Genomic DNA, 24,965 nt, shown 5'->3' on the forward strand with positions numbered 1-24,965 from the left:
TTTCTTGGCTCCTGTAAAATAAATGGAATGAATTTGATGTGAATGGTATTGTATTTATAATTCTTGAAATTTCTTTTCTTTTCTTTTTCTTTTTTTTTTCAGGTAAGAGCACCTAATACTAGACTGAAATGAAATTCCCCATCTGTCTCCACATGTTGACTATCTTTTCCATTAGCTTTTTCGGGCCACATTTTATTTATTTATTTATTTATTTATTTATTTATTTATTTATTTATTTATTTATTTTTAACCACTTTAAAAAAAATTGAAGTATAGTCAGTTTACAATTTTGTGTCAATTTCTGGTGTACAACATAATGCTTCAGTCATATATATACCTACATACATTCGTTTTCACCTTTTTTTCATTATAGGTTACTATAAGATATTGAATATAGTTCCCTGTGCTATATAGTAGACACTTGCTGTTTATCTATTTTATATATAGTAGTTAATATCTGCAAATTTTCGACCCCTAATTTATCCCTTCTTATCTCCTTTCCCTCCAGTAACCATAAAGTTTGTTCTCTGTGAGTCTGTCTCTGTTTTGTAAACAAGCTCATTTGTGTCTTTTTTTTTTTTTTTTTTTGGTTTCCACATATAAGTGATATCATGTGGTATCTTTCTCTTTCTGGCTTACTTCATTTAGAATGATGATCTCTAGGTCTATCTATGTTGCTGCAAATGGCATTATTTTATTCTTTTTTATGGCTGAGTAGTATTGTGTTGTAAATATACACCACATCTTCTTTATCTAGTCATCTGTCAATGGACATTTAGGTAACTTCCATGTCTTGGCTATTGTAAATAGTGCTGCTATGAACATTGGGGTGCATGTATCTTTTCGAATTAGAGTTCCCTCTGGATATGTGCCCAGGAGTGGGATTGCTGGATCGTATGGTAAGTCTATTTTTAGTTTTTAAACTACATTTATATTAACATTTTATTTGCTAATTCCAACATTTTGGACACATTTGGATCTACTTCTACTGATCAGTCATTGTGTTGAGGGATCACATTGCCCTGCTTGTTTGCATATCCACAATTTTTTAATTTCATACTGGAAATTGTGAGTAAAAGGACTGTAAATACAGTTTACTAGAGAAAAAGGAATGTCTCTGACTGTGACAGGCTGCAGGTGATAAAGCTGAGTCAATCTAATCTGAAGTTGAGCTGGGTCTGAAGTTTATTGTAGCTTTTGTGAAATCTGTCAGTTTGCCAGAGTTTTCAAATGTTTTATGAGAAGGGTTGGGACTAGCTGAGCTGAGCACCGATATAATTCTTTATGCTTTACAGCCCAACATCTCTCTTTCCATGCCACCCATTCTGAGAGGTCCCTGTGGTACTCTCCTGGCTCTCCAGCCAGCTTCTGACTTTCTGAGCCTCACAAAATCGCTTTCTACTCTGCTGCTTTGCCCTTGGATTCTGGCCTGCTACTGTCTTGCCCTTGGATAAAGGCCCCAAGTGACTTAAGGGATGCTGTTTCTTAGCTCTGCTATCACGTCTCCAGCTTCCAGGCACTATGGACTTACGTACCTTGCAGAAAATCTCTCTCCCCTCTTCCCTGACCCAGGGCTTCAGAGCATCACGGTGTGCAGGCTGCCAAGCCTCAGGGGCGGAGATGTCTCTCTGCCCTCCTGCCCTGCTGCCCACCTGCCCTGACTGTGCATGTGTTTAGGGAAGGCCTCTTGGGGAGAGACTGGTGATCAGGTGTGGAAGCACACACTCACAGGACCTCCTTGGGATCCTCACCCAGTGTGACAGCCACCTGTGGCTAGTAAAGGGTTATTAAAATGTTGGCTAGTTTCTCTTTACCTCCGTCTATGGTGACTTGCTCCTCCTCTGCTGTGCCCATGGGGTAGGGTTAGCATCTTCTCTCCTAGGGAGGGTTCTTTCCTTTCTAGAATTTAATTCATTTACATATCTTTTTACCTTCAGCGCTCTAATGAAAAAAAAAAACATAATTTATAGTTTATCTGCCTTGTTCTTTTTGTTAGAGTGGAAACAGCGATCCTGTGACTTTATACATCTTAACCACAAGCACCTCTATCTTTATAAATAAGTTCCTTTTCTGCTTTGAATAGACTTGTTTCTAATGTTTGCAAACAAGGCCCAGAATTGCTGTTATTCATCATGTATTAAAAAATAGAGATATGTAAGTTAATCATGCTCACACAAATTGAATTATGAGATTATCTAATTTCAGATAATATTTAAATAATATTTATAGGAAATTACTGTAACCAAGTATATATGAATATGACTAATGCTTCAAGATCCTATATCTTTGGATTCAAATAAATTCCACTTCTTCTGATTCTGTCCTGAAGCAAGATTTTGAAAAAATTGTAACTTATAGATAGCCTTCTTCATAAATATGGAAATATGATTTTTTATATAGCTTTAGGCTTTTACTTGATGTATAGAATATATAGGTAATGTATAATATTTTATATATACACACATTTTGATGCCATTAATAATTTTTTCTTCCTCTTTTCTGGGACCTCTACAATTTCTTATCATTTTATGATCACAAGAAGATCAAAATGAGATGCTGTGTTTAAGAGCGTGAGAGAGAGAGAATAAGTGTATTTACTAGTTTTTTTTTTTAAATAAGGCTGGTCCTACTTCCTTCAGAGATCACTGCATATTCCACAGACAAAATGTCATTACTTTCAATTACCGTCTTGGAAATAGACCCCTAATCCTCCATCTTCCATCCTTGTGTTTCATTCTATGCTCCTGATCCAGTGGACACATGATTGGAAACAAATGTTTCTAGGTTATCAAATATGTGTATGAATTTTCCAGCTTTAATTTTTCTAAACAATCACAATGCATCCATCCAATGATAGTTCAATGTAGAAGCATTTTGCTTTATTTCAAAAAAAGTTTTTTTTGTGGAGGAGGTAATTAGGCTTTAAAATTTTTTTTGTTTATTTACTTATTTTTACTGGAGTATTGAACCCAGGATCTCACACATTCTAAGCACACCCTCTACCACTGAGCTACACCCTCTCCCCTAAAGTATTTCATTTTTAAGTTAAATTATTGAAATAATTTAAAACATGAGTCCAGAAAAGTCTGAATGGCCTTTTGTTGTTGTTGCTGACCTATCATGCAATGGTGATAGACCTCTTTGCCCATTTCCAAGGGCCCACTTGTCTTTTGTCGGCCAATATCTCCTCAGAAGCTCGTAATTCTTGTACTGTTTAGTATATTCATCAGCCTCTATCCTGCCAAACTCCCGTTTTTTCTACACAAGACACATTTTCCATTTTCCAGTTGATAGGAATGGCCCTCTTGCTAGTTGAGGGGACTGATTCACCACTTGTTCAATGTAGGGAGATGGTCGTACTGACTTGAGGGGACAGGGCACCCCAGTCAATGAAGGACACTGTTCATAGCATGAGGACGCCACGTTGGTAAGACTGGATTTATGTCAATGTTTGCTGCCTGTTTTTTATTGAGCACCACTATGGGACATTCATGTGGAAAGATTAGCTTAACTGTTGTCATTTTACCATGTGACTTGCTTTGGCTGATGAAATCTGAATAGCAGTGTCCTGTCCACATCTGGGCAGATTCGTTGAGAGCCGTTGCATGGTTCTGCCATGAATCCTCTTCCTTTTTTTCTAAGAAGAGCCATGTTCCAGGTAAGAGCTGATCCTTCAGTTCCCAGAAAAAAGAAGACACGCGAAACGATCTGTATGGAACAGGAACTGAAAATAAACCATTTTTCTTGCAAACCACTGGAATCTAGAAATGGTTTCTTACTATGGCATAATCTAGTAAAAGCTCACTTGTACTTCTAGGGGATTTTGGAGGTTTAGAATTTTATGCTGTGTTTATGGCTTGGTTCCTAAAGCCAGTACAGAAGTACAATTCTCTTGGGAGTGTATGAAATTTATGTACATTCATTTATGAAAAATATTTCTTATAGAATTTATAAAACTTCTTTAAGAACTTTTCTAGTGTCATCTGAATGCTTTCTTTTTTCCTTTAACATACAATGCAAACATATAAATATTGGTTTGCTTAAGTGTCTCATGAACTAGGCTGTATGTTTCTTGGGAGGAGGGACTTGGTCATATCTGATTTAAGCAGAGTATCTAGCACCTTACCCAGACCATGCAGGCATTCACAGATGTTTATTGACATGTAGGTACAAATCCTACATGTAGGTACAATCACAAAACACCCAAAGGGGCTATTCTACAGTGAAACCTGACCTGGTCTGAACTCATTTGGCAACAGAACCTGATCCGAATGGACACAAAAGTATCTATAGTCAGTAATTAACCCACATACAATGAACATTTATAACTTTGGCTGAAGAAATACGAAACATTTTCTTGTAGGGGGCTGCTCCAAGCCCCCAGCGATGTTCCATGATACATAGTAGATGTATTAAATGACTTCTCTAAAATCCCCCAATTCTGATTGATAAATCACATCCTGGTTCCAAGAGTTTAACATAAGAGATTGTGGACCTGTGTCAGCAAATGATTATTTTGTGGACTGTGAAGAACCATTTTTCCTCTGTTGTGACGTGGTAAATGCTTCCATCCCTTATCAGATAAATGCCTTCTTGGATTCTTCCTAGCCATCCTGTGTTAATTTCTACCTTTCAGCTATTTAGCATGCGAGGATGTGAAAAGACCGTACCTAGCTCAGCATCCAGTGTTTGATAATAATGTGACGTACTTGTGATGTGATGTAGATATAAATGATGATGGCTCTTGTTTGTAAGACCCACCACCCTAAAGGAACATTAAAGAAACACAGGTCGATAGTAAGAGACTTTTAATCTGCAGAGTAGTTTCACTGGCTGAAAGTGGCTAATTTGCAGGTTTAAAGGAAAATTCATTCTGAACAACTATTTGTTTTTACTGCTTCTGTTCATGTAAGAAACAATACTCATCTGGGATTAGGAATTCATCACTAATATCATGTTACACTGGGTAGACGATCACACACACACATACACACGTGCGTGGAAAGGTGTCATGTGTTTGGTTGGATAGTACAAACGAGGCTGGGCATCTCAGTTGTAACAATGCGATTCACAATATTTTCTAACCTATAATTGGCACTAACGGGTCAGTGCTGGCCATGCTTAGATCTGCAGAGCTACCATGTTTTCTCCATATATAAAGTCTGATTTAATCATAAGTAAAATGGCAATAAAATAGACACAAAAGTTTTAATGCTGCAATCCATGCCATTCATTGCTTTTTGATATGGACTGCTTTATATTCTGATTAGGCTGCTGCCATAAAATGAAAAAAAAGGAACATGGAATTTGATAAAGACAAGAAAACTTTTATTAAACTTTTACAATGGTGAAATAAATTATTCATGCAATTGTAGGAATAATGGTATCCATGCTGATGGAATCAGCTAAGAGGAGGCGAAATATTCACGTGCATGGTGTGAGCTCCATTTTCAAACAGTTCTGAAATGAAAATGTAATAGAAAACAACACAGTAGTTGGTCCCCGAAAATGGAAAGGAGAAAAAAATGTGGAGTACAGTATTAATTCAAAAGAGGAGGGGAAAAGTTTAAAGCACTTCTGAAATCCACTAGCCAGAAGGAATTTTCAAAGACAGAAAAAAAAAATAATAATCCACCACTTCAAAGGAATTTAATGAAAGAGGGAAACAGCGAAGATGAGCAGGGTGAAAGGCTTAGAGAGGGGAGAGACTGCTTATGCAACGAACCGTTACCCAACTTACTGTATTCGGGGCTTGAATAACTAGGATCCTCTCCAAATCGGGCTGTTGGATACGTGCCAGCGTTTTGGGGATGGTCTGAGAGAGGAGCTGCTGCTGGTGAGAAATAAGGTGACTTCCACAGCTCCTCTACCATCTTCCTTAAGATTTGTGACTCTCATTTGTCTTTTCATCAAAATGTTCACAAAAAGCAAGTGTCAGAGATCATACTTTTTCCCTTCCTGAATGGCCGAGTGCATGAAACAGAGGAGAAAACCCCTGCCACCCACTGAATTCCAAAAAGCTGAGTGCAGGCGGCAGACACACTGGAAAGCGGCGGGGCGGGGAGTCCGGCAAAGGGGTGGGGGGAGGGGGAGGGGAAAGGGCATGTGGGGGAAGGAGGCTGACCACGTGGCAGAATTCCTTACTGAAGATGCAAAAGTCCACCTTCAGAAAAATCCTCCCCCCACGGGGAGGATGCTTTTCATTTTAAGGCCTTCCTTCGGATTAGGGCAGTGGTATCCGGACCAGCTTGTAGGGATGACTGGAGGCCACTCATGTGTGCAGGACTTGCCACTGACTCCCAGCCATCCTGGTGGCTCTGATGGTGCAGTCCTCCGTCCCGCCTGGTCACTGTCAGTGCCGTGGTACCTGCTGGCTGGACCCATCAGCCCGACCTTAATCCAAGGCCAGGGAGCACCCTGAAGAGCTCTCTCTCCATCTTCCCTCTGCCCCCTTTCCTCCTCCTCCTGTTCCCGTGCCCCCCCACCCCACCCCGCGGTCTCCTCTACCTGCTGTTTGTACTAGAACCGCGGCTTCCAAGAGTCTCCACGGGCCTGCGGGCCGTTTTCATTCTAGGAGCAAAGACAGAGAGGTTAGGGGGCCCTCACTGACATCCTTTGCTTGAGTCTTGTTGATGCGTGTGGGTTAAAACTAAACCATCAGCTTCAGGGCTCAGAAGGACAGGTTCCTGCAGGAGATGAAGTGATGCCTCCAACATTCTCTTGTCATCCCCAGCACTTATTGTATTGCACATGCCGCCCACTCTCTCTAGGCGCTCATGGTGAGAACACCAAATCCATGACCAAGGGGGCAGAAGATGAAGAGGGGGTAATTATGCCAGTGATGGATACATATTTACTCAGGAAAAACATGAATGGCCTAAATTATGAGTCTTGCCTGTCAAACTGCACCGTATAGAGTCAAGTTGCTGATCTCAGAATTTATGACACGTGCCGTTTTTATATGTGAACTTGTTCATAGGAGGAAAAACTATGAGACCATCTCAGTGTAAATTTATCACTGCTATACAGCTTGAAATGTATTTCTATCACATAAACCGAATTTATGAAGAAGAAAAGCTAGTTGAAATATGTTTAATGCATCAAAGTTCAAACATTCCTTGTCCCATGGGAGAGGGCTGCCAGAAATTCTAGAATTTGCATGAGCAGGGAGACTATATCCCTCGCCGCGTGTGAGTGTATTAGTTGCTCCTTTCCCTCCGTGTTCTGGGGCATGAAGATCCAGGTCTGCTGGCAGATCAATCAGGGAAGAGATAGGCATTGCCTCAAAAAGTCAACTGCATGTAAGCTGAATCTTCTGAGAGTCCATTTCTCTGCAGTGAGCATACATTGTGGATGAGAAAGCACCTACATCTAATTGTGATCGTGGTAGAAAATTGTGGAAAGCAGTAAAAGAAGGGGTTGCTTCCTTTACAATTGGCCACTGACAACTTATTGAGCAGCCTTTATATTCTCAGTACTGCTCTAGTTCTTCCGAGAGATGAAAGAGAAGATAGGAATCTTTCATCTTCTGTCTAAATCCTTTCAATGGGTTCCCAACTCCTTCAGTAAAAACTGAAGGCTAGAAAGTCCTGCACAATTCATGTTCCAACCATCTGCGTCTCAGTGGGACCCCATCTCCGTATACTCCTCCACTGGCTCACTCCTCACATCGTCCTGGACGCTTGAACACGACACCAGTCTCCTGCTCCAGGCCTGCGGTACCCGCTTGTCTCTCCATCTCCAAGGTCTTTCACCAGAGGTCCTCCTGTCTCGCTCCCACAGCTCATCTCCACAGTAGGGCCTCCCCAGTGACCATTTTTAAAGCGTCAAAACAGTGCTCCTGCCCCGATCACTCTAAATTTCAATTCTACGATTTCTTCATTGCTCTCTCATTCATACTGAGTATTTTATGTTTGTATATCGACCCTCCATAGAATGTAAGACAGGGGTCTTTATTTTTCCACCACTGTACGTCCAGCAGCTGGAGCAGCACCAGGCGCATAGTAGGAGCTCAATAAATTGTTTACTCAATGGGTAGATTTAGGTGCTACTCTCAAAAAGGGGGACTTAAGGCCCCAATGAAGGCTCACTGTTAGGTGCTGCATTGGCACCCGGTAGAAGTGCGGTGACCTCCGCTGGGCTAACACAAAGTTCCTTCCCTACTGGCTCCAGTGGAGAATGTCCCCCTACTTACACAACCCTCGTGATCAGACAGATCAGGTGCAGTTCTTCCTGACCCCTGAGTAGCGGGCTTCAACTCGTTTCTAGCCGATGGATTTATTCAAACAAACCGATCACACTCTCCTGGAGGGACCAGGGGGCACGTCACCCTCTCGATACTACAAAGCCTGTCTCCCACAGCCCTGCTTGTTTTCTCTGTTTTCAAGTGCAGCCCTGTGTGGCCCTGTCCGGCACAGTGTCCCCCTGCCCTGGATGTGACTATGTGTGACTCAGAAACTGCTGTTGAGCGCATCTGTCCAGTGTCGGGGTTGTGCGTCTGGCCATCTCCCGGGGTTATGAGGGCAGGAATCCCTCCCTCACCACCAGGGTGAATAGGAGGCAATTAAAAGAAGGAGTTGCATAAGGCAAGACATATCCAAGAATCAAAAATATAATGGAGAGTGTCTAGGAAAGTAGTAAATGAGGTGACATTAGGTAAGAATCCTGGGGGAGTTCAGAAATATTTGCATACATAAATAATTTTCATTTCATAGACAAAGTCTTTTATGAAAAATTGCTATAAAGCTTTCAAAATTGGAATAAAAGAGACTAGGAACTGTTCAGTGCACTCGTCTGGGCTACCTTTGCCTTTCCTTGCCTTTGAGCTACTTTACAGCTCTGTACTTGCAGAAAACAGGTAACAGTGCAAATGACTCTCATCCATGAAAATAAAAAATAATTGTGTCTGGTAAGATGCAATTGACCTTCCCTGTGGGTAGACCCCCTTTGCATCCATTTGTAATTTTACTTCAAAATTCCCTTAAATATCTGTATCTGTATCTGTATCTGCACCTGTAGCTCTAGCTCTGTTCAGCCACATAAGGTTCTAAGAATTCGCCTTTGAATGAATCATAACATTTTACTGTCTTCCTTATTAATTGATGAGTTAAGTACAATCTGCAACACACATTCCTGTTGCATTTGTATGAGAGGCATGATTTTATCCTTAAAAAAAAAGCATCCTTCAACAACGTCATCTCTGCTGAAACATGAGAAACGACTTGTCCTATCCTATCCTTAGTCTTGCTACAGGCGCTGTAAATTTCGAGCGATGTGATAAATTATAATGAAATCAGGCATGTGAGATTAAGACAATGTCTACCTGAAAGCAAACATCTGGAGGAAACAGGAAGATTTCAGGCAGCCAAAATTCAGATATTTGCCTCCGAGGACATAAAACATCTGGATTTTTGTGAATTTGATTAATTCCCATCCGCCTCTCTTCTTTTGGCTTCATTCAGACACAGCCTTTGTTCCGACCTTATACCTTTTCCTAGAACTACACACTGTGATCTGTTGTAGAAAGAGGATTTTTTTCACCCTATCTTTCTTCACTACTCACATGGTATACATGATAATAGATTCTATTTTTACTTAATCATTGCTTAAACTATGCTTAAGGCCATCAACAAGGACAAAGGAACATAAAGACTGTTTATATTTAGTGGACCTGAGAAGTAATTTTATTCTCGTCTTTAGCTAGGCAATTATAGGAAGATTGTTTCACTTATTTTGATATAACTTTGTGGATTTTCTTTCCATGAGAGCTATTTCTGCTAAATGTTCCACAGCACAGTATGCATGCAAGCCAAATAACGTATCTGTTTGTTTTGTATTCAGCACTGCACTCATGCAAAGAAAAAAATATTTAAATAAGAGGGGAAAACAATGAAGACTCGTGACATGCTTTAAAAAGTACCTAGGTCCCTCCTGCAGACTCAAGGCCATGATGAGGGAGGAAGGTAACGGAGCCGAAACTACACCTGCACCTGAAAGCACAACGCAGCATTCGCTTCAGGACCTTGAAGAGTGATGCCAAGTAGTCAAAGGCAAACTGTGAAATCAGTGACTTTCAGTGTTGTTTTTTATTACAGATTTGTCACTCGGCAATTCTTTCAGTGACAACCACCGCCACCAAATCCTAAAGAGTGCAGAAAGAGCTGGTGCAGTGGGTCGTCTCCGGTGATACTCGGTTTTGTCAGTTTGACCTTCCCAGGTCTGTAATTACAGTAATCACTGCCTGCCGAATGTGCTAACAATCAAAGCATCCCAACTCGAGCAGTTCAACAATAGCCTTTCTAAGAAGGGTAGAACCATGCTGGAGAGGCTGGCTGCTCTCCTTCCAGCCTTTTCTGAAGACACTGAATAACAGAGAACAGGTATCAGCTAACTCACTTCCTAAAAAAAAAAAAAAAGGTCTGGACAGAGAGGGACTCTGTTATGAGAGAACCACCATGGGGCCTGGGGAGCTGCCTCTACCCCTTCATGGCCTTGTTTCTTCCTAACATTGCCCATCCATGTGGACCACGTCATTTACTTTTAAAATCTTCACCTGTTTTTTTTTTTTCAAACATTTTTTTTTTTATTGAATGATAGTCATTTTACAATATTGTGTCAAATTCCCGTTGAACGCCCAATGGTGCCTATGACATTTTCATAGGTTGAGAAGAATTAATAAAATCGGTCGATGTGAGTTAGCCCAAAATGAATTGCTGGTATCAGGGACTTCCCTCCGCTCAACTCCCTGAATAATAGGGAAAACTGTACTGAATTACAAGCACGTTAACCTCCCACATTGTGCCAGCTTTTATATTGTTTTCTTCTACTAGTTGCCACAGATTTATTGTGAATTCTCTATGACATCTTCCAAAACACTCTGGACCGAAATGGGCATTAATAAGAGTCTGACTAAGATTAGTCTTTGGTCGTGAAACAGAATTTGTGGTTCATGCATTTGTGGTTGTTTTGTATTTGCTGGTTGGTTCCAATATGCACTATAAGCTCCATCTGACTTGCACAATTCTAGAGTGTCAAGGCCGAAAGCAAATTAGAAAATACCCAGCCATTATCTTTCCTTTTTCCTTTTTCCTTTTTTCTTTTTTGCCAAAGGACCCTTTTAACCAGTTAAATCAGTACATAAAATCACTAAGTAAAAGCAGAGCTTCTCTGAGCCCAGACACCCAGAATCCCACCTGCTAAGTGTCTCCTTCATTGACTGTCCCTGGCTCCCAGCATAGCAGAACTCTAAGGCTCCATGGAACACAGTTTGAATAGTAGTTTTAGCCAAGTTTCCAAAACCTAGAGAGATAAAAAGATTTACCTATGGTCACTCCTAACTCCTGCAGTCACCTTTCTCCGACCAGCTGAGTCAACCACAAATGAACACAAAATGTATTTGGGCAAGCAATTGCTTATCATTCTGTTCAATTTTTTTCCATCGTCTTTTCCTGGAGATTCTACTCCAAAAGACAATCAAGTACTTTCCTAGTGACCTTGGGTCCAGTGGCAGCAGGACTAGTCAAATCAGCCATGTGAGCTGGTGCCCAGCTCCCAGAGCCAGCCTCAGTTAGGAAAGGAAGAGGATGCTCAGAGAATGGATGGCGCTGAAAATGAGAACCAGTTCTCACGGAGGGTACCCAGTGCACACCCACTGTGGGATGCACGTCCAGATGCAGAAGTAACCTCCCCAAAGCCCGACCTCTCTCACCACCCAAGAGCGGAGAGTGCTGGGCCAGTGAGAACAGCACAAACTTGCATGTCCACCGTCTCTGTCTGAAGGTGTGGAAAATTATCTTGCGTGCCTGGGCAACAGATTGTCCTTGCTAAACAATCTCACAAGCGTTGTAGAGTGAATTCTCTGGAGATCCTTACACTTTTGTCAGGACTCATCCTTTATTCACTTCTGAGTCCAGTATGAGAGTCCTCATTGGCCCCAGGGCACACGAGGTCACAGAGGAGAGGTCACCCAGCTCCCCGGGGTCCCGGGTCTGTCGGACAACACTCCCTGCTGTCACTGCACAGCATGACAGCAGTAGGAAGTTGAGTAGTGTTAGTGATTTTGAGATTCACGATTCAGAGGCTACAAAGAGAAATAAAGAGTTCCTAGGATAGCCCTGTTTACGTTCCTCAAGAACATTGCAGTTTAATTGAAGGCAAAGGTCCCAGTGTGCTTGTATACCGTTAAATAAGTTACCACCGTTTAACCTTGAGGACTAAGTGGAACGTGTAAGCCCAGTGTAGCCCAGTTATAGGATAAGTGGGTGAAGATAAACTGGTAATTGGAATGAGTGAAAACGTAAATGCTTCTAAAATATCATTTAAGGAGTTGCCAAAAATTAAATTATATTACTTATTCTGAGTAAATAATACACTTTAATTATCCAAAATCCAAAGAGCACGTAGGTATGAACATTGTATGTGATGCTCTGTTTCGAACATTCAAAGCCCGTCTGTTAAGCGGTATTTAAGATCACTGTTTATCTGCACCTTCTCAGAGTAGTGGAGAAGGGGCCTGTAGGAGTGAGGAAAACTGATGTACAAAATGAGGAAGGACAATTTAAGTACAAAGCAACTTCACTAATAAAATGCTCAAGCAGTCTTGAGTAATTTGGGCCCTTGGTGAAACAATGCTTAGCAATTCATGAACACTGTGGGTGCCTGGAATTCAGTTCCATTGTCCTCCCTCTGAATTGCTTTGAAAAAAAAAGGTCACATGAGAAGGAAAGGAAGTTTTGACTTTCACATGCCTGTTATTGCTACGGAAACCACTTCCTCGGTATCCACATGTTTAGCATGCCTGCAGTTTTGGCTTTCATACAAATTACATTTTGGTGCTGCATTAAGAAACCAACAAGGATGGAGAGTATTTTGAAATATTCTACTCAATGAGGACATGTCCACAGAACAAAAAGAGGAGCCTTTTCAGATTCCTGCCTCCCTGCCCCCTTTTTTTCTGAAGCACTCAAGGTATGCTTGGACGGAGCCTCTAGTCGCTAGCAGGATTTCTGAGATTCGAGGAAGGGGCCCGTGACCGCCAGGAAACAAATGAGAAGCTAATACAGCTTTGTTATATTTTCTGATTGGCCGTGGCTCTGAATTATCTCCGACTTGGAGTTGCGGACAAAGAAACAGATGAATTACCATGTCCTAGGACTGAGTGTTCCTTTCCAATTCAAATTGCCATAAGAAATAGAAATGGTGACTCTTGCAGTGTGCAGATTATATAATTCGTCTCCTCTGGTTTTTTTTTTTTGTTTTTTTTTTTTTTTTTTTTTGCTTTGTTTTGTTTTGGTTTGATTTGGGCTTTGTCTTTTAAGGAGAAGAAAGAACAAAACGAAGAGAGATTTTAGAAAGACAGAGTCTCTCTCAGAGATTCTAGAAAGACAGGGTCTCTCTCATTGCAAATACGGCTGAACTCAGAAGTGGCTATTTTTGCTCAAGCGGATCTTGAGTATTAGGTGGTGTCTTTGCTTTTATTTCTATTTCTATTTTTAACCCAAATAGAAAGAGCCTGTATAAACTACTTCTTTATTCATCATAGAAATCCAACTATTTTTAATTTTCCCCGCTGCCGAGAATAATGATTAGGACTCACAAATCTAGGCTGTCTGGGGGCCATCTGTTTGAATATTCCTATTCTCTCTTCCAGTCCTGGGATTTTGGGGCTCATCCTCTGCCTTTTGGTTTCCAAGCTTATTCATGAATCATAGGTTCATAACTAAAGTGCATGGCTACTGAGAGCAATGTGCAAACAACTGCTCTGTAGTGAACTTACCGGGGAAGAGTGTCCCTTCAATCTTACAGGGGGCAACTGTGAATGTGGTAACTCAGTTATGGTAAAGCGTAGCCTGGGCTGAGCATTTGAGAATTTTCATACCAGCAGACAATAGAGTCGAGTGGGTACCTTAAAAACATTTTTAAATCACGGATTTAACTTTTCTTTTTATCATATAAGAAAGTTAAATATTTTTAGATTGACAGAGAAAATACAGAAAGATGCTTATTTTCTTATTGATTGATAATTCTCTAGCCACACATTCAGAAATTTCTCTAAGACTCTCTACTGCTGGGCTGACACTATTAAAAAATTGCAAATATGCTTTGGTTTCCAAAAGGACCTGGATGATGATGACAATAAAAACGATAATAATAATAATAATAATAGAAGTAGTTGATGTATATTAAGAATTTAATAAGCACCAATCACTGGGGTCAGCATTCTACCTACATGATCTCATTAAACCCTCACAATAACCCCACAAGTTTGATATTGTTATTATTACCCCCGATCTTTACACAAAGAACTGAGACTCAGAGAGGTTGAGTCAATGCTGAAGTTCACTCATTTGGCAGGCAACAGGGCTAAGACTTGAAAACTGGCAGTCTCTCCCCAGGGGCTGAGCTCTTAACTACTAGAGGGGGTGTGTACAGAGAGGAAGCCTTGGATGTAGACTGATGTGAGATGCCAAAAGGTTTAAAGTAAGGAAAAGACCCCACCCCTTCCTGCCCAGAACGTGTCCACAGAGAGCTCACATATGACTCTTTTGAACTTAAAGAGGCAGACACCACAGTCCCCTGGGTAGAAAGGGGTCACCCCCAGTGCCAATCATCCGGGAGTGAGGAGGCTTTGTGCAAGAACAAGACAGAAGTTTTGAGCAGGAAGGCTGGATGAGAGGAGAGGTCTCGGTGTGAGTGTTTGGGCGGTGGACACCAAGAGAACAGTGACTCCCTCTACTTCCTACCTACCACCCCCGCCTCCTGGGGACAGACTAGGAATTTGAGAAAGATTCCTGTCCTGGTGTGAGCAACAAGATGGAGAAGATAAGTTATGTCCTGTTAAACTGGAAAATCAAGTTTCACGCTATGCCTTCCATCTCTTTCCCTCAGTAAAGTCACCTGTGAACATTCACTCTGTCAAAGGGATGATCCGAGGATACCAAGGGAAGGGTCACGCAGCTGCTTCTAGAAATAACTTTCTAGACCCACGAGGGAGCCGGTCCTGCCTAGGGTGCTAAGTCAGCAAACAGAAACGTAGGTCATTTTCCCTGTCAATGCTCTGCTTCTCTGGAAATGCAGGACCTCTCGTCAGCCGACCCCAAACGCCACGCCTTCTCACCTCCAACAAGGTGGACCTTGTGGCTCCAGCCCATCAGATATTTTCTATTTTTCTCTTCTTTATTCTTTATCTTATAAAAGCTTCCTGCCTTCCACCTCATTTTGCCCTTCTCCAAAAGGAGACCATCAGCTTCATGGAGTGTTAATGTTTTGTCGCCCAAATCGTCTTCTTTCATAATTTTTTTTTAAAACGAGTTTGGATCTAACATTGAAGGGAAATAGGGATTTCCCCTACCTTCTTACTCTTGGGGACAAAGGGTAAGGTTTCACCAAGGATGGAGGGTGAATCTGTTGGGAAGACCAAAGCTTCAAGGTCAGATCACCTGAAGAGATCCTTCTTTCATGTCAAAGTGAGAAAACTCAGTTTTTTCCTCTTTCTTTCGTTCATTCTTTCATTCGTTCTTTCGTTCTTTCCTTCCTTCTTTCCCTTCTTTCTTTCCTTTTCTAAAAAAAAATTTCATTGAAGTGTACTTGCTTTACAATGTTAGTTCCAGGTGTACAGCAAAGTGATTCAGTTATGCATATACCTACATTTATATTTTCAGATTCTTTTCCATTATGTTATTACAAGAACTTGAACATAGCTCCCTGTGCTGTACAGCAGGTCCTTGTTTATCTCTTTCGCATACAGTAGTGTGTATCTGCTAATCCCCCATCCCCTAATTTATCCCTCCGCACCCGTTGCCCTTTGGTAACCAGGGTTCGTTTTCACCATTTCTCCTCCCCCCACCACCCCGATGAAAGCAGACAGACACGTGGGAATCTCTCCCCACTCTTCCCCCAAATGAGTCAAATCACTGTCCATCCTTGGGGGATCACACACAGCCTTGGTGGCTCTTCTACGTTTCCAAGTGCCCTGGCCACCACCGTCCCCCTTGCCACCACCCCTACCCCCAGCCACTCAAGATTAAGTCATATTATTCATAGTGTCAGTGCTGTGATGGGCAGTAGAGGTGGCGGACAAAAGGATACACTTCTCAATGATAAAATTCTCCCTGCCTTTCCCTTCTGATGACACCGTGGGGCACCTGATGTCATTTGTAATGTTTATTCACCTCGCCTTTCTTTCCCTTTTTATGTTTGTTAGAAGGAGGCACTGTCTTGCAGCATCTGAAAAGTACTTCTACTGGTTCTGAAACTCCCAGGAACTCAGCATCCGGGTTAAGGTATTAAAAGCCACAGCAAAACGCAAATGTTATCAAGGCACCTCAGCTGATATCCAGCCCATCTCGGTGAAATAGGGCCAACCTCCACCCAAATCTTAGACTTATTCTTGATGCTCTCATCTCTTCATTCTGCTTAGCGTTCAGAGGTATGAAAATCAGTATTAAAACATCCCCAGCCCGCCCTCTTCTCCCCATCACTGTGCCCTCTCACCTGGGCGGCTGCAGTGCCCTCCTCACCCGTCTGGCACCTCCATTACACAAATAACCATAATAATTTTAAAATAAAAAAATAAACCTAATTACCTCCCCCCAAACAAAACAAACAAAAAAAAGCATTAAAAAAAAAAAAAAAAGACTCAATTTGCCACAGGGGGATAAAACAGCCGCTGCCCCTTAAAACCTTAACACCTCTCCTCGTATGTGACCCACATCACTTTTTCAATACTTCATGGACCAAAGAGGGTCCCATGGATGCTTTTTAAACTTTAAAGGGCTGGGAAAACACTGTCCTATCTTCAGAAGAGAACCAGAAATTCTTGGTGAACAATGCTAGTGATTACTGTTCTGCATTGGCCTCAATAGTTGGTATTTCATTCTGGGAATTAAGAGAATAATTGAGGAAGAACAAAGATTTAGGATCATCTGGAGCATCAATCCTGGCTCCATGATGATATTTTTGTTTTCTGAGGGTTGTGCCACCATTTCTGCCTACACACACACACACACATACACTCACACGCACTCACACACTACAGCCATCCCTTTCTTTAATGCCATAGAATTACATATTCATCTCTACAAATGGCAGCTGACTCTTGAGTGTCATTTGGTGATTTCCACACCTTTTCTTTCTTACTGCAAGAGGAGTCTGCGTACAAAGTGTCAGGTGCAGCTCGCTGATACTTCATTGTGTTTGTGATATGTGTGATGCGTATCTCTTCCCTTTCCAGATGCATTTTCAAATGAAGTCCTATTTAAATTCATCATTTCCACAAAGCAAGAAAGCTATTTATCAGCATGCCCTGCCAAGTAGACTGGCAGAGGCCACAAGCACATGGTAAAAAAAATTCTTCTGTGGTTCATTATTTCCATAAAAACAAACGCTTTTTTTTTTGTTGTTGTCATTTCTGAAATAGAATAGAAACCCAGTTCTAAATCACACACACACACACACACACACACACACACACACACACACACACACAAATACAGTGGCCATCAAACCCCAGCCCTGTGTCTCTAGGAAGTTAGTGACTAGGTGAAGTCCACCACAGTCCCTCCCATTCAGAAGAGGATTCACAATAGGGGGCTCCATTAAAGCAGTTTCCTGCCTAAAATAGGCATCTCTCAGACAGGAATCACTGACAAGGGGTTAAGAATGGAGCCAGGTAGATAGCGTACAGTGGGAAAATGTGAGTAAAATTAGATTGTTTCGATGAGGTGCAATCTTTTCTCAGAATCTTTTCTGGGAGTAAATTGTTTTGCATGAAATCTTCTGGATTATTCTGTCCTTTTCTCTGACTCCAACGGATTTTCCTAAAATACAAACCCAGTCGTGTCATTCTCCTACTTAAAATGAGTCAGCTCCGGAACCAGGTTACCAGCAGAAAAGAGTCAGCATCTCAAGTGTACAGTCAGAGCGTAAGTGAGCTGGTGCCCCTAAGGGTGCTCCTCGTCTGCACCAACGCCCTGTCCCCGTGCACTCCTCGCTGCTGTTTGGCAATCAAACCTCCACTTGGATGTTCCCTCTGCTGCCAAGTCCCCTTTGTTTGTTCTTTATTTGCACTGCCCCCCCACCCCGCCCCCGCCCACTGCCTCACCTCCTGGCCTTTTCTGTCTTTTCGCGTCTGCATTCACTGAATGGTTATTTCCTGACTGCATTTTTTTCTCTTACACATTGCTCTGAGCTCCGATCCGGGCAAGCCCTGACTGCCACTGGTTTCCTGGCTCCTGAGTCATGGGTCTGCTCTGTCCTTTGGAGGGTGTGACCCTCTGGATTCCTGGCCATGTGGCCCCCTGCCTCACCAGTACACTTGGTCCCAGCGTGTTATTGGTCCTGACACCACCAGACACCCCTAATCACTTCCCCAGCTTTTCATCTTCTGCTTTCCCAATAGACTGATTATTGTGCAATCCTAGGTAAGTCATTTAAACTTACTGTTCCTTCGTTTTCCCATTTTACAATTATGACTCTAAATCAGCCCCAAACTGCCCACACAGAGCTTATGAGGATCAAGGAGAAGAAACATGGGAAAACATTTGTAAAATGCTAAACGAATGTAACATTGTTCTTACTGAGATGCTCTGAAACAGCATTCCTGGGTGTCATTTTCTTTGTACAGAGCTGTGTGATTTGAAAAGTACTGACTGCTCATTCGATGGACTAGCATGTAGGTAAGAAGGAAGATAATGAGAGCTGTTGCTACTGGCCACATACCATGTGCCCGGTACTGGGCTGAGTGCTTCCTATACATTATCTAATTTAATCTTTACATCTGCTCTGCAGGGTAGGTATTATGATCTTCATTTTACAGCCAAGGAAACAAAGGCTCAGAGACATAAAATAACTTGTCCAAGGATGCACAGTTTGTAAGTCACAGAACAAGAGAGGTGCTCACTTCTGTTTTATTGCAGAGCTGTAGTGCTCAGCACCTGTCTTCCTAGGGATACCGAAGTGGGCTCCTGGGCTTCGCCTTGTCTCTAGTCCTACCAGGCCAATTGGATTCACCCTGTATACATCCCACCTCATGACAGTCCGGGTGTAGTAGCAGCCTTCTAAGATGACCCCAATGTTCCCCATCTTCTGATACTGCTGCCCTTGTAAACGCTGTTCCCCTGGAGTCTGGGCTGGACTCAGTGACTTGCTCCTAATGGATATACCACAACATAGGTGATGCGATGCGCCTTCTGAAGTTAGTTTACAAAAGGCTGTGACTTCGGTCCTGCTGGTGTTCTCTTAATCCCTCTTGTTTGTTCCATTACATGAAACCAACTGCTGTACTATGAGCAGGTCCCTGGAAAGGCCCTGGGGCAGGAACTGACGGCAGCCTCTAACCCATCCTCTGACCAGTGTTTGCCAAGGACCTGAATCCTGCCAGCAACCAGCGAGTGACCCTGGAATTGGTTCTTAGCCCAGTTGAACTGTAGATTCACTGACATCTTGAGAGACTGGAGATTCAGCAGACCCCTGGATATATATTGTGAGAGATCTTGGGCTGGAGAACTCAGCTCAGCCATGCCTGGGTTCCTGTACCACAAAATTATGAGGTAGTAAGTGTTGTTACTTTTGTGTTTTTTAAACTACTACCTTTAGTGTCATTTGTTCCATGGCTGTAGCTAACCAATACACATGCTGTATACTGAGCAGCTTTATTAATAAGATCTGCTGTCCATGCGGCTGGCGAATGAGGAAACTAACCAACACGCTTGACTTTCTCACCAATAAGCAACACCTAGTAAGAGCTGAGATTGGAACCCAAGTCACTCAAAGCCCAAGGCATCACCTTTAGTCTGTGCTGCTGGAAGGCATGCTCATTTTTACAGGGACCTTTGGTGGGGGATGAAGATGGTAAAGCCATTGTTTTGGTGTCCTTGCACAAAAGGAAGCGGGTAAGAATTTTCCACCTGAAGACAGATTGGTAGGGAAGAGTTTGGGGACCATGGACAAGGAAGGGCTTCCTAAATATGACCAGGTAAGTTAATCCTACTCCACTTGAATATACAGCCACTTTGACCTAAAGCAGAGATCAGAATTTTTCTGCAAAGAGTCAGCTATTTAAGGCATTGCAGGCCACATGTGGTCTGTTGCGTACTCTTCTTCTTTTTCTCTTGATAGACCATTAAAAATGAAAAAGCGTTCTTGGCTCAGAGACCTCATAAAAACAGGCTATGAGTCACACTTGTCCCAGGCTGTAAGTTTGTCACCCCTGACTAAAGTCAAAGTAGTCCTCAAAGGCTGGGTTACGTGAAGTATGGTTCTCCAAGGGATTCCAAGAGGGAATGAAGCCCTAATGTCCTAAAGCATCCGTTGTATGTAATGAATCAGCTTGTCTCCTGCGGATTTAGAATGGTGTTTGCTATGTCTATACTTGGGAGAATGGAGTAAATAATCTCTCAGAACATTTTTGTGCTCTGTGGTTCAGATGACAAGCCCCGGTAGCGAAAGCCAGTGGTACACATAACCATTTACTCACTCAACAATCATTAAATAGGCACTAACTATGTGCTCAGTGTTGGATTATGTGGTGTGGCAGCAGAGATAAATGAACTATGGACTTTACCTCAAAACCATCACCCTGAGTGAACTCCAAGAAATTTTGAAAATAATTTTGGAAAATAATTTTGTTTCATGCTCAAGCAAAAACAACATGATGATCCTAATAGATTTTTTTTTTCATTAATGTGATAGCCTTGCTGTAAAATGAGTGCATTTCTTTTTCTCCTCTGGGCTGTGATCTGTGCTCTGCAGACCTATTGACAGATGCCCTTAGCAATATACGTCCACAGGTACACCTGCGTGAGAATTAATCCATCAATCCTCGTCTGCCACTGACTATGTCACTTCCAGGAATTACTTAACCTTTTTGAAATACCGTTCCATCAGAAGATGGAGAAAATGCCTACTATCTACTTCAGTAAACTGATGTGTAAATTTAAATGAGAGAAGACCTCTAAAGCCCTTAAGGGTAATGCTTAACACATAGCAAAAGCTGAAAAGAAATAATGATTATTGCTATTTTCCAGCTACGTCCTATTATTTCAGGGGCATCCAATACATGCCCCCGAAATCCCCTTGATCTTTCTAAAAAGTCAGATCTGTATCTATCTATCTATATATATATATATAAAATGTACCCATACAAAGAAGACATCTGGACTTCTGCCTAATTGCTTTAGCCTCCTCAGAGAACAGGGCCCAGCTATGGAGGGGAAGCCTAACGTATCTAATTAGGGGACCAACAAATCCCCTGAGCATGAGCCATTGGACAAGGATGGTTTGATTTCTTCTCAATACTATAAACTGGCTGCAGGAGGACGGGGAAGGGGGACCAGGGGATGCATCAATTCAACAGATTCCTAATTTTAACTCATTTTTTTCCATTCCTTTTGAGAGCTGCTTCATGCAGAAAAGCCTCTTGCCCTTCTGGATTCTGAAGTAAGAATCACAGAACCAAGCCTTATGTAGGTTGCCTTCAGAGCCCAGCTCTTAATTCCACGGGGGTACTGCATTGCTGCACAGTAGAAAGATTTTGTGAGTCACATATACAATTAACATTTTCTTGCAGTCACATTGCAAAAAGAAAAAGAAACAGGCACAATTCATTTTAATCATACGTTTAAGTTAAAAAAAATCATGCTGAAAATGTTGCCATTTGATATGTAATTACGTAAAATGTCCTTTTTTTTCCCGGACTTCATGATTTAGCACCTTTCAAGTGCTCAGTAGCCACAGGGGGCTGGTGGCGTCCACACTAGGGAGGGAAGCTCCACCACCCGCTCTGCTGGAATTACTGGACTCACTATTTATATCTCTAGGTTTACATAACCTTTATTCTTTTTGTCTTGGCATCTTCAAAACCAGAGAGATCTTGAGTACTAAAACTGAAAGTAAGTTTTAGAAAAAGGAAGAAAAAAAAGCAGCAGTAATATTGTCAATGTTTGGGATCTTAAACAATGCCTAAGAAAGCTGTGTTCGTCGGTGACTCCTGTCACATTGCTGAAATAGTTTGAGTTCAACTGCATGCCCATTTAAGAACATAAGGTTCATTTATCATATTTCCCCCTTGGCCAAGCAGAAATCTAAAAATAAACTCTTAAGTTGTTAGGTTTGACCTAACTCTTTATATAAATATCCGTTCACGGTTGTTGTTTTAGCAAAGGAAAAAGCCAGTCTCCTAAGTGTTTTGGTTCTAAAAACTTTAGGAAACTGATTTCTCCCCTAAGCACTTCCTTCCTCTAAACCACATACAAACTGGTAAAAAAAGGAAGTGAAAATTAGATTTTTTTTTTTTTTTTCCTACAAGAGGACAGAAAAGACAATCCTGCTCCTCTCATTCAACATTCTTCTGCTATTTCCCTTCCGGCTACCAAATTCTAAATGATGATTAGGGTATGAGAAATTGGCCCCATAATAGAAAGCTTAACTCTGTACAGTCTTGGTTTTGGGAATAACATCTCATCTCACAAGTCTGGAAGAACCTGCGGGAAATTAAGCTTGTCATATAAACCCCCATTTGTGTCTCAGGCAGTGTTGCCCCAGCACTGAACACAGAGAAGTAAGTAACTTACTGAACAATAGACAGTAAGTGCTTGTTGAGTTAAATTTTTTTAATTAGTCGGAGGCAAGTCAAGAAAAAACTTCTATCGACTATTATAAAAGAACAGTGGTTTACTATTTCCAAATATATTAATGGAAACACTTAGAAGATATATATATATATGAAGTATGTTCAATTTATGATGTTATGTTAGTCTCTGGTGTATAGTATAGTGGTTCAGTCATACGCATATATACATATAGTCTTTCTCATTATATGTTATTACAAGATATTGAACATAGTTCCCTGTGCTCTACAGTGGAAACCTGTTGTTTACCTATTTTACATATAGTAGTTAGTATCTGCAAATCCCAAACTCCCAATTTATCCCTCCCCTGCTCACTCTTCTGGTAACCATAATTTTGCTTTCTTTCTCTGTGAGTCTCTTTCTGTTTTGTAAATAAGTTCATTTGTGTCATTTTTTTGGATTCCACATATTTTAGTTAGAAAGAAAGAACCTGTGAGAAAAGAGTGAGGCACAGATGAGATAGAAACTCCTGGAACTTAAAGGGTGATTGGCTTCGAGAGGCTCCTCCTTGACCCTGCCTTTACATGAAGTTTTAATATGAATAAAATATGAAAATGAATTGTAAAAATAAAAAAAAGAATATGTAGAATATTTGTAAGATTTTGGTCAAGGGGAAGACCTTAAGGTAGTAGATAGGAAACTTAGAAAGAAAATATGGTTATATTTAACTCAACTTTCTCTATATATAAATATAAAAATAAACATATGTAAGTTTAAATATATTTATGTGTACATGTGTATATGTATCTATGTATTTAATATATACCTTATACAAAACAATGAACAGAGGAAACTATATGCAATTAGCATACTATCAGAAGGCAGATAACAAGTTGCTATTCCTAATATGCAAATGGCTGCTAAAAAAACCCAAGTTTTAAACAGAAAAAAAAAAAGAAAATGGACTACATTTTCTTCCTCACAAATGAATCAGAAGTGAAAAGTATACAAAAATCAGATGAAAATTTCAATCCATCACGTAAGCAAAAAAAAATGTCACATCATCATCCAATCATAGCAAAGGAGGCCCACGACACAGCACTGGGGGTGCGAACTGTTTCAGTAAATAGAGCAGACTTTGCAGTGGTTTCTGTTGAATAGTACCTACTAATGACACGAAAGCTAGCTGCCTTGTCGCAAAACATGTCGGCCAGGTATCTCTCAGAACTGTGTGTAGAGCAAAGTGAAATCATATTCACTAGTTAAGTTATATGGCCTCATGAGTTTTCAAAAATGTAAAGTAATATTAACCTGCTGGGTAATTTGCCTTACGCAGTCAACGTCAGTTGGCCTAGATGACCAGTGTGCCGACGGACAGTGGACAGAAGGGACAGGGGTAGCTTCGAACCAAGGCTGCTAATGGCCTCAGCCTGCCCCCTCCACCCCTGCCCTGCTGCCACAGCCCAGGAGGATGGGCGGTCCTGACGGTGCAGCTCCGCGCAGGGGGGGCTTCCCCACAGCATCAGACTGGGATGTGAACAAAGGGGAAACTTCACGAGGTTACACTGCTGAGATTTGATGGTCAGTATGTGGTCACTGTGGTCTAGCCTGACCTAACTAAAACAGCAATACAGTGTTTTTAGGGTCTACAGAACATCATACCTTCTTTTTCAAAGTTAAGGTTAATAATCCCTAAATATATACAGAATGTATATTATATATATTTTTGAATGTGATTAAATATAACTGTTTTCCCTCTAAGTTTCCTACTATCTTAAAGTCTCTGCCTTAACCAAAATTTACAAATGTTCTTCTATTTACTATTCTGTTTTTGGTTTTTTCTTTAGTTTTTAACTTTGGTTCATATTAAACTTTGATTTAAAGCATTCAGACGCATCTTATGCAAAATAGCATTCTAAATTAGATGAAAGATTTCTTTGCTCCTTTGGAAGCATTTTTTAGGTCTTACATCACTTTCCGGTTATTGTTATGTAAACATGATTGCTCATCTGTAATTATACTTGTTAATGGAGGGCCAGGTCCTTTTAAGTTGCTGCAACCACTTTAAATCTACTGCTCATACCTGTTTTGAACCTTCTGTCCTGACTAATGCCCCTTTCTTTGGAATTTTGTCCCTGGTTCCTTTCTCCCTTACCTTTCCTGTGGGGATGGTTCTCAACATTGCTTTCTCCATTATCACGTTTGGATCCCAAGACACCACTCCCAAAACATGACCATGGAAGATTCAGCTTCTCCCTTCTCCACGGTCCCCCTCCAGGCTCCAGCCCTTGCACTGAGTGAAACCTCTGATCACAGTCTCCTGCTGTGTTTATTTGGACTCAGCCATTCAACCTGAAAACCTCAGGGGCCCAGGGGAAGGGTCAGTACCTGAGGTGCTCA

The 24,965-nt window shown here is 41.4% G+C and overlaps 1 long non-coding RNA gene across 2 annotated transcripts; it reads right to left on the bottom strand.

Annotated features, from left to right (window-relative positions):
• Positions 1-5,306: 5,306 nt before the first annotated feature.
• On the bottom strand, positions 5,307-24,875 carry LOC116154266 (uncharacterized). Of its 2 annotated transcripts, none has more exons than XR_004138077.2 (4): positions 24,721-24,875; positions 6,508-6,570; positions 5,741-6,374; positions 5,307-5,460 (listed from the first exon to the last, which is right to left on the bottom strand). It is a non-coding gene; the product is annotated as an uncharacterized LOC116154266 (long non-coding RNA). The 2 variants fall into 2 exon arrangements; XR_010381476.1 differs by lacking the exon at positions 24,721-24,875 and adding an exon at positions 11,193-11,306.
• Positions 24,876-24,965: the final 90 nt, after the last annotated feature.

Source organism: Camelus dromedarius, chromosome 6, assembly GCF_036321535.1.
Source record: "Camelus dromedarius isolate mCamDro1 chromosome 6, mCamDro1.pat, whole genome shotgun sequence".
Taxonomy (NCBI): domain Eukaryota; kingdom Metazoa; phylum Chordata; class Mammalia; order Artiodactyla; family Camelidae; genus Camelus; species Camelus dromedarius.